Source organism: Cornus florida, unplaced genomic scaffold, assembly GCF_030987335.1.
Source record: "Cornus florida cultivar Cherokee Brave unplaced genomic scaffold, ASM3098733v1 CherokeeBrave_3.0.0_Hap2_Chr03, whole genome shotgun sequence".
NCBI lineage: Eukaryota > Viridiplantae > Streptophyta > Magnoliopsida > Cornales > Cornaceae > Cornus > Cornus florida.
Window position 1 is genome coordinate 67,428,520 of NW_026775573.1, and position 11,492 is coordinate 67,440,011.

The window sequence follows — 11,492 nt, forward strand, 5'->3', positions numbered from 1 at the left end:
AAATATATGGAATTATTTATCTTGTCTTAGATTTCAGTTGTGCATATTTATATTCCTTGCATCTTTATAGTGAGAATAAAGATGAAACTATGAAATGGTTTTTAATGACATGTTGTGTGAAGAATTTGATAGTCCATAGCTTAGGGACGCCTTTGATGGATTTTGGCTTAGTTTTTGCCTTCATGTGCATATACCATATATGTTGAGAAATTTGATAATCCATAGCTTAGGAAACATGTTTTAATTTACACAATAGTTTAGGTAGAGGAAGCATGCCAACCTTTGATAGGTTATACTTAATGCCTAATTATATGAAAATCTTGAAGAGAATGTGGTAATCACTCATTGCTACATATCATGGTTGTATACATAGCTAGTTCCCCAAGTATATTGTAATTAAACATGTTTATGAGGTTTGTGGTGGATTCAAGTCCCTAGCTTTCTCTTTCTAAGTTTAATTCCATTTAAATTCATTTATTTTCTATTTATGTTAAATTTCATTTCATAGTTTAAAGTGACAACTCAATCAAATTATCATCTCTTTTATACCTAACTAAAAGTAATTTAACAATTTTGGTTGCCATAAACTAGCAATCCTTGTGATTCGACAAACCCTTATAATAGCCCTATTCTACATTGATATATGTGCTATTGCAAATGGTAATTTTAAGTGGTAACAAATTATTGCCATCAAAGTCTCTAGAATTAAATATAGTAGTAAATGAAACAAGTTACTTACACATGAAATACATACTATACATGCTTTAAATCATTAAGCTCTAAATTAAATATATAGAATCTACATCTAAATGTAATCCTACACATGATACATAAGCTCTACATGCTTTAAATCATTAAGCTCTAAATTAAATACATATAATCTACATCTAAATGTAATCCTACACATGATACATAAGCTACACATGCTTTAAATCATTAAACCCTAAAGTAAACATATAAGATTTCCTTCTATCAACTAAATCAAATTACAATAGCATCTTAAATGCTAAATTAACAACAATATAATAATAATAAGCTTGTAAAGTAATCATTAGTAATATACCACAAGGATTTCATAATACAACAAGCATGAAATCCTAGAATTTAGTAATCTACTAATTGAAACAACTTCTTTACAACTAGGATAACACTACACATGCTTTAAATCAAATAAATCCTAAGTCAAATACATAAGAACTACATCTATATGCAAGACTACAACTCACCAAGCATGTATACAATATATATTAGGCTACAAAAATAATTAAAACCCTTAGAATATAAATATACAACAACCCCTACATCAATAGAGAATTGAATCTCTAGAATCCAAGGTAAACAAACTCAAAATGAAAAACTGAGAAATTGACTTCTAGATCAAGAAGAAAGGAAGCTATGATCTTTAATGTTGGACACAAAATTCCTCAAGCAAAAGGGTCGAATTTCAGAAATGGCAAAACAGGTTCCAGAATTCCCCAAACTGCCTGCTTGAGATTAACCTCTCTAGAATCCCATAAAAACAAGGTCAAAATGAAAAATTGGAAAAAAGTGTTCAAGAAGAGAGGAAGATATGATCTTCAAGGTGGTTGATCAAATTCCTAGCGCAAAGGTTCAAATTTCAGAAATGGAAAACAGTGTTTCTAGTTTTCACAAACTACTTCATCCAAGATTTGCCTCTCAAGAACCCAAAACAAATGACATCAAATGGAGAAATTGAGAAAAAGGTGTTTATATCAAAAAGAGAGGAAGTTATGATCTTCAAGGCCCAAGATCAAACTCCCAAGGCAAGGGGTTCAAAAACATAAAATGACAAATTAGGTTTTGTTTGGCTACAAGGTGGAAGTTTAGAGAAATATGAAAATTTCTCTAATTCCTCTACTAACTCAAACCCTAAGTTGGCCCAACACATACACACTAAAACTACCTCTCTCACACACATATACAAGACCAAATCTAGGCCCTCCACTTGTCACCAAGCTAGGCTCCCTCACAAGATTAAATCAAAAGCCTACACTTGTCACCATCTAAAGCCTCCTCTTAAGGCTTAATCCAAGCCCTACACTTGCCGTCATCCAAGGCCGGCAAGTGGACGAATCCTAGGCCACCAAGTGGGTGAATCCTCACCCTCTACATGTCATTATTCAAGGCTTCCAAGTCACCAATGAAATGATAACAAGTGGACCAATGGAAGTGTGACAACACTTTCTGGAAATTACAAAAAGGTCCTTCCCCAAAATATCTTCAAAATAAAATTACAAATAGTTCCCTAAGATAAATATCTAAAGAAAATTTAATTATGAAAAACACCACGTAAAACAAAAATGTTTCCAAAGAAATTATGCATCCACGCCCTTAAGGGAAAAGTAAACCAATAGCATGCTTTTCTACAAAAGTAAAACTACGAATTTCATAGAAATAAAATAATGAAGATGCATATGAAGTTGGAAATAAAATCCGAACTCTAAACCGAACTCAAAACTCTAAGGTCACAAGAAAAGAATAAGTCAAATAATTAATTAATAATAATAAAAATTAATGACTGAAACTCGAAAAAGGAAGAAAGGACAGGGTCATTACAATATATATATATATATATATATATATATATGTATAAAGATCAAATAAATTTATGCCTTGGATTATTATTTCAAAAGATAAGTTAAGGATGTGGAAGACTTTGTTTGAGCTATAAAAAGGTTAAAAATGCATTATAAAAGAAAAATAAAAGTTCCAGTTCACTTCTAAGGAACTTAAGATGAAATTCTATTATAAATGTGATGTTATGATTGTGTATGGGGACTACTTCTTTGATGCATGAATGATGAGAATTAAGTATTATTTTGAGATATCATTGCATGCATACTTGTTGTAGTCTTCATAATTGAATCTTTCCCCAAGGTCATACGTTTTAACTTAGCAAAAAGGAGCCTCGTTGCTTAAATGTTTGTAGGTATCATTTCTGGTAAACCCTCACGAGACTTCACTCGTCCTCTAGGGATACCTAGGGGTTTAAAAGGCTTGTTGCATATGCTAAATGCAATCATCACTCCCACGAAAGAAGAGATGTCTTGTAGTGTATTTGCTAAGAAAATTATAAGTTTGGGGGTGTGATAAGCACCGAATGTTGCATATTCAAACGCCCTTAATTGCATTGTTCAGTCTATCTAGCGTGTTAATAAATTATGATTATACAGTTTTTCATTTAATTGTCATTTCCGGGGCTTATCTCCTAAATGGTGTAAAAACAAAAAATTAATGGCTTTTTATGGACAAGGAAATTGGCGAGCTACGGAATCCGGCAAATAGACCTAGAGCCTAAACCTGAGAATGAAGTCAGGCCAAGGAAGCTAAGCTAAAGGAAATTTTAACTTCAAAGTATCAAGCCTTGTGTCCGGACGGACTCTCCTAGTGCATTTCTTACGTCCGGATGCCTTTTATAAATCGTGACTGTGACGGCCCAAGTTTTGCAACCCAGTGCGTCAATGATGATCCGAAAGTTGACCCGGTAACGGGTCCAAAATACAGAAGGGAAAAAAGCAAAATGGCCTCTAGAGATGTACGTCATCCCTAAGGCACCAAAATGACTCCCCACGAAGCCATAGAACTCAAATGAGTCAAGTACTGAAATAGGGATTTCAAACCCAATAAGAAATGAACCAAAGGTGAAATGGTCATTTCAAACTAAAATCGGTGCCACTATGTACACCATTGGAAAGACAACGAAAAATGAACAAAGTTTGACTCAAGAATTGCCTAATTTAGAGTTTGGACAGAAAACATATGAAAATAGAACAAAGAGGCATCCTCTGATTAAGAGATACGACGACCTTATCTCACTAAAACTATCATAACTCTCACTATGATTGAAGTTTTGGTGTGTGGTTGCTACCATTGGAAACCTAACTTTAATCTCTTGAAGTTAGACTCAAGAATGACCTGATTTGGATTAGAAATAGAGTTATGGCCCTTTAAAGTTGACGCAACAAAGCTATCTAAGAAAACCTAAAAAGGGAAAGCTCCAGGGAGGATTAGCCAACCGATGGCAAAGACCAGCCAGCCGAAACCCAAACATCAGCCGGCCGAAGCTCAATCATCAGCTGGCCGAAATAACCCTTTTTCATTGGCAAACCTACTGGAATTGGTCTCGAGGGACCATCAGCCGGCTGATGGCTCTTGTCAACCAACCGACGCAACAGATAGTAGAAAAAACTACTACTACAATGCATGGGGAAGGTGCTCAATCCAACGTTGAAGCTATACTGATATCCTATATGTCCTGAAACAAGTTTAGAAACATTCTATGGACTTAAATAAGCATCTATAACATGCTAAAACAAGAGGGAAGCTTGAAACATACTTTAATGCATGAAATTTGCATAAAAACTCACAAATCACCCCCATGAAGGTTCCAAAACTAATTTTTAAGAGTTTTTTGAAATATGGGCATGCACGTAAATGTAAAAAGGCATTTAAGATGCATTCCAATGGCACGTGGCCTCAAAATAACCCCAATGCAAAATATGATCCCTCAAACCTCAATTTTTTTATAAAATTGCCTTAAAATGCAATAAATGAAACCAAAACGCAAAATCTAAAACAAAATGGTGTTTGGCCCTTGGTCACACCTCATTCATGATTAATAAGACCCTATGAAAGAATAAAAATGGAATTCCCACACCCGATACAAACATGGTGAAGCAAAGACTAAACATTTTTTCAATATTTCCATAATAAGCCTTGAAAGTGAACATGCATAGGATACAATTTAGATGTTATTGGCCTATGACCTCATCCCATACATATCAAGTACATTGCAAAGAGTATACTTATGTACACATTATATACTTAGAAATCAAATATACACATTTTGACATATAAGGCTACAAGTGGCATTTCAAGCCAACCTTTACAAAAATTAAAACCTTCAAGCCTACAAATCATCCAAGCATAATGAGAATCTCGAACCTTGATTCCTGTACCTGAAAAATGTCCTTGGTAACTTTAAGGTGAGTAACATAAAGCTACTCGTAGGAGATAAGCATGCAAAGACCTAAAGTTTTACAAGCTTGCATAATTTAATCATTGTGGTTCATTCCACTTAACGTCTATGTCAAAGATGAGACTCAGGGAGCATCCTAAGCTACCTTAGATTATTTCTAGCATAAATCACATCAGTCATGCAATTCAAATAACATAGGAACATGTTATACGAAACAACAAGATATAGATTCTCAAAGCCCTCAACTTAAAATTTAAAACACGAAAACAACTAAAGTGGGCCATGCCACCTAACGTCTATGTTCCAAATGAATCTATAAGATCATTCCTAGCCTATATTGAACAATGATAACATAAATGTACATAACAACATTAAAACTGCGATGATCCATTAAAAATCATAATGCATAAATGTACTTAACAACATTAAAACTGTGATAATCCATTAAAGATCATAATACATAAATGTACTTAACAACATTAAATCCCAATAACCAAAATCACAAGTTACAATTAAACATTAGTTGTCACCTTGAAATTGAATACGAAATCAAATAGTGGAAGGCTTGGACATCAAATATCGGAGTAAAACCAAGACCTAAACGGTTATTCCGGGCACTAACCCGCTGGGAATACCACCCTAGCGCGCACTAAAAATAGGAAGAACTCATACCTCCTGCACTAGAGCCAAACTCTAACCATGTCACAGTAACAATGTCCCAAGTGACTCCAAAATTAATAAATAAGTTTAAAACTTATGCATAATTAAATAATGCACGAAACCACCTTCCATGCACAAGTGGGTTGAAAGCACACAATCCATGTCTTAGGGTTTCAATTCTAAAATGGCATATATAATGTCAAATACGAAGTGTGCGACTCATTACACAAAACAATTATATATTCGACATTGGGAACATGTTCTCATGAATATATATTTAACAACAATGTTATTCAATGCTTAAAACACCACAAAGTGAATACACAACAAGTCTAATTCCATGATTTATACATATAAAAAACTTCTAAAAGATAATTAAATCCATGGAACAATTAGATAGAATTTAATTAAATAAAATTAATTAAATTCTCTAGATTTCAAAATCAATTCCAAATAGCCCCAAATTAATGTATGTTAAAGAGCATAGCATGGTCATCAACAATATCAAGTCAAAATCCGATTAAGTGACTAAACTTAAAATAAAATTAATTAAACTCATTAATTAATTTTCTCTAGATTTCAAAACTATTCCAAATGGCCTCAAATTAACATAGATTAAAGAACATACCATGGCGTATTTTAATATCACATTATAATTTAATTTCATGCTAGTTACAACCATGTGAATTAAATCTTCATACAAGTGAAAGATTAAATAAAACTTTCAATACTTATTCAAATACTTCAAATTTAATATATGTTAATGATCATATCAAAGTTTAATTTAATAGCATGCCACAATTTAATTCTATCACATATATAACCATGTGAATTAAATCATACACAAAGAAATAATTAAATTAAATTCTAGATTATGAACAAAAACATGCATACAAGTTGTGTAAGCATCAATAGCATGCAAGACAAAAAAAATATAAACCTATAACATCCTCTATCTCCATTTGAGATGAAGTCTCAAATCCCCACTGAAATAAAAGTGCTCTAAATCCGACGATACTCTAAGGGTATGTCGGGGACAACAACGTGAACATTAAACACTAAGGAAGTACCACCAAAGAAGAAGGGTGGTAGCCCAAGGCTGCCATTGATGGCCGACCAAGGAGGAGGAAGAAGATGAAAAAGTTAACTTTTCATTTCATAGCCCCCTATTTTTAGAAAAACACTAAAAGTGTCCCGAACGGGTCCCGCCAGGTCCGAAAAAGTGAAATTTGCGCAGACGTGCTCAAACGGCTAAACACCATGAATAAAAAAGAACCAAAATGAGATAAAATGAACAACGGAAGAAACGGCGTAAAAAATCGAGTCCCGCGCAGAAAGATATGCCCCAAACAAGTTCGGCGGCAACTGTGGTCAAAAACCATAAAACTGAAGAAAAACAACTAGAAGGAAATTCTAAGAGTACATGAATCGACAAAAAGTGAAAATGAATTCTAAGAGTACATGAAGTCAAAAACTAACTTTGAACATGAAAGGTGAGGTTATGCCAACAAGGTGATGATAATCACTGAAAAGTGCACATTTAAACCCCTTAAGCTTAGGTATTCTAGAACCTTTATCTATCTTATTTTCCCGCTTTAGATTAACTTTGTATTATTTCCATTTTCAGGTACTTATCCCCAAAATAAGCTAACTTAGCTAAACAAGAACATAATTGAAGCAATCTTGAGATAAATCAAAGAAAGGAGCAAAGTGGGAGCAAAAAGAAGCAAGTGGTGAAAATTCAGCAAGTTTGATCGATCTCAGGAAATATTCAATTGATCGAAAGTTCATTGATCTAGACATTTCAAGATGGATCCAAGCTATTTTGTCCTTATCCAAAGATCCCACAAAGTTCGATCAATCCAACAATTCTTTCGATCGATCGAAAAGATTCCATCTTATCCAGTTGTACTACCACACCTACCACTTTTGTCTCTTTCCCAAAAATACCAAAATATGTCAAATTTGTCTTTATAGGCACCGCCATAGAGGATCGATCCAGCTTAAGTTTGATAGATCTCAGCCATATTCGATCGATCTCAGAGAATGTTCGATCAATCGAACTTCCCCAACTGCAAGAAAATTTAATTTCCAGCTCATTAATAGTTGTCTCATATCCAATCATTGGGAAGATTATTGGTGTACGAGCCTCGATCATTGGGGGTGACATTTTAACCTACCTATATAAGGAATATGAGCCTTTTTATACATATAGACATACACTAGAGAGACTTGGGACACATTTTGACATATCATATTCTTAGTGAGGAAGAAAAGAAGAGAGGAGGCTAGAGACACAAGCTTGGAGTTCTTCCATCAACCAAGAAGTGGAGCAATTTCCACTATGGAGTTAGCCCTTGAGGGTTGAAGGACACCATCCATGAGTAACTAGACATCCTCTTGGGGCTAGAGTTAGCCCTCAACATGCTTTCTACATCTTGATTTATGTATTTTTGAGGGGATTTGTGTTGTAATACATGTTTTGACACTTTTATATACATAGATCTTGTTTATTCAATGATTTGTGTGGTTTAATGCTTCCAATTGATCATTTCATTCTATCCATATGTCTATGTATGCTAGAATAGATGTTCATATGTTTGTCTCTAGATTTGTGTTATTGATGCATGTCTATGTGTATTGAGGCTATAGATCTAGAGATTGTCAAGACATAGTGCTTAATAAAATGCTCTTGTGGTTTATTTGATGGCTCAGACTCATTTCTTGATGGATTGTGCCTCTCCCTTAGTTTAATTAGTTTAATTTCATGTCATTAGCTTAATTGTAGTGTAGTTGTAGTTTAGATGTTAAATAGGAGGACAATCCATGCTTGTTGTTTGATGTTCCATACTTATGAAAATAAGTAGCATATGTCTCTAACCTTGTGATGTGTTTAGATTGTGAGCTTAAAGAAAGGATTAATGGCTTAGTTTGTTATATTGTGCTATCCACTATGTTGCTTAGACAATATATACTTAATTAGTCATCCATGCTTGTTGAAACAACCACACACACACACTATTGTTGCAATACATGTTTTGCCCCTCCTTAGTCATGCATTAAGGGTGTAGAAAAGCTATGCTTGGTGGTGATCTCTAAACCCCAAGATCGCTCTCTCTCTTATTTTTTCTCTATTGCATTTAATTGTTTACTTTAGCTTAAATTGCATTTTAGTATAATTCAATCACCAACCAATCTTTTGATCAGTCGACCTACTAACCCTAATCTCGATTCCACAACCTAATATGACCCCACCAATCCCTTGGGATGATCCTTACTCGCCCTAACTATATTTTTAGTGAAAGGTAGTAGTGGCAAATTATAAATGTAAAACTTGGCCACACTCATCTTGGTCCAACATCTCTTTTACACAAATTTGGGTGCATACGTGACGGTTACCACCATATTTTTGGTGCCGTTGCCGGGGATTGATTGAAGGCAACGTTATATTTGTGGAATCAATTAGGAATTAGTACTCTTTTGATCGTGTCTTTACTTTATTTTCATTTTCATTTTGGTTACTTATTGTGTTGGTTCTTGTTTCACTAGGTGTATTGAGCTAAAAGGTGAGCAAAGGAGCATTTTAAGTAAGGAGCTAAGCAAAAGCAAGGAAAATGCTAAAATCTAAAAATTTGCAAGCCTAAAATTGAAAAGTGAATTGAAGTGCTAAGGGACCCTTTGTGAGCTCTTTCTTAACTCAATCTCTAGTTAAATTGTCAGCATGCGTGGAGGTTTGTATTTCAATTCTTAGATAAATCGTGAGCTCACGTGGAGGCAATTTTATTATTCTTTGCATATTGTTGATAGCATGGGAGTATGGAATTATTGTATCTGGAGGAAGTTTGTTGTTAATTGATTTGTTACGAAGGTGAAGTGATTGTTCATTGTTTGTTGCTTGTTTATGTCTTGTTGTCCATGCATGGTCATAGATCATTGAAACCTACTCTTGTCCCTCTTGATTTTCATCTTGAATCAGTTGTTTGAAATCCTAGGGGAAGAGGAACTTCTAATCAATCCATTCTATCAATGGAAGGACATAATGAGGACCATGTGGAGGACCTTGGTCACATAGACCAACAAGGTATCCTCCACCCCAATGTGCCTCATGATAACATGCAAGTACCATTAGGCATGCCGAGGCCATTCATTCACCCACCACAACAACAAGGCCAAGTTCCACTGGGAATGCCTAGGCCAATGTTTGCTCCACAACCTCCTATAGTTCAAGGCAATTAAGGTGCCCATGTTGCACCTCTAATTGTTAACCCTCCCCTTGCTTTAAGAGATCACTATGTACCTAATGAATATAATGCACCCACATCCATTCAATTGCCACCATTTAGAGCACACCATTATGAGATCAAACCACAAACCATTCAAATGCTTCCTAACTATCATGGACTTCCAAGTGAAGAACCTTACAAGCATTTAGATGAGTTTCTTGAAGTATGCTCCACCGTGAGATACACGGACATGCCGGGAGAGGTATTAAGGCTTAAAATTTTCCCATTTACCCTTAAAAACAAGGAAAAATGCTGGTTTAACAATCTTAGATCTTTTTTAATAACTTCTTGGGTAGAAATGTAACAAGAGTTCTTGAAGAAGTACTATCCGGTTTCTAAAACCAATGCCATGAGAACCTCAATTTGAGAGTTTTCACACGGGGATGGGGAAACGTTCCGTGAGGCATGGGAAAGATTCAATGAATTGCTTAGGAAGTGTCCACCTCATGACATGCCCAAATGGCAATTAGTTCAATATTTCTTTGAGAGTTTATCCGATAATGACAAAGGCATGGTTGATGCTTCCATGGGTGGCTCTTACATTGATAGGCATAAGGATGACATATGGCATCTTTATGAGAGCATGAGTGAAAATTCTTTGCATCGAACTTTATCTTCTAAGAATGGTAGGAATTCAAGTGGAAGGAAGAGTGTTAGCTTACATCAAGTTGACCATTCCAATGAAATAGCCGCCGAGATGAAATCCTTATCTCAAAGGTCTGATCAATTCTTGATCAACCAAAACTCGGCAAATCAAGTATCTTCTGTTCCTAACCATTCCCATCATGCATCCAATGAATCATGTATGACTTGTTCAAGTGTTTTACATTCTACTTCTAATTATCCCCATGGACATGTGCAAAGTGAGCATCATGAACAAGTCAATGCACCTTTTGTTAATCAAGGGAACAATCCTTATGGCAATCACTATAATTCTAGTTGGAGGAATCACCTGAATTTCTCTTGGAGAAACCAAGGGGAAGGCTCAAACCCTTCCCAAGGTAGTTTTCAAGGAAAGTATATTCCACCTCCAATGCAAGGCCAAAGATCACAAGGATATAGACTATATCAATCATAAGGAAATCAATTTTTTAATTCTCATTTTCCTAATCAACCATCATATTCTTAAGGAAATTCTAAGAGTCCCGCTTTTGAAGAGAAAGTTTTGACCGCTCTACACACTCTAGAGGCTAACACTCAATTGCTTCATACTCATTCTCAATCCATTACTAAGATAGAAACCCAAGTAGGGCAAATAGCTAGTACTTTAAATGCCCTACCAAAGCAACAATGTGTTGTGGAGACTCATTCTTCATTGGAAGGTCACACAATTGAGCATGTTAATGCGGTGACTACCTTGAGAAGTGGGAAGATTGTGGACAACCAAGTGGGCATGTCCAATGAAGAGAGTGAACCGGTGCAACCCAAAGTTGACACCTGTCCCGTTTCTTATCATATTCCTCCTTCATTGCATATGTATGATCATTCATATGAGAAAGTGTTGAAAAGCGATTTGAAAACTGATTTGATGAAAAGTAATTTGCAAAATG

General features: G+C 35.0%; 1 pseudogene; it reads right to left on the reverse strand.

Moving 5' to 3' along the window:
* Positions 1-10,296: 10,296 nt before the first annotated feature.
* On the reverse strand, positions 10,297-10,395 carry LOC132301920 (small nucleolar RNA R71; annotated as a pseudogene).
* Between the last annotated feature and the right edge of the window lie 1,097 nt (positions 10,396-11,492).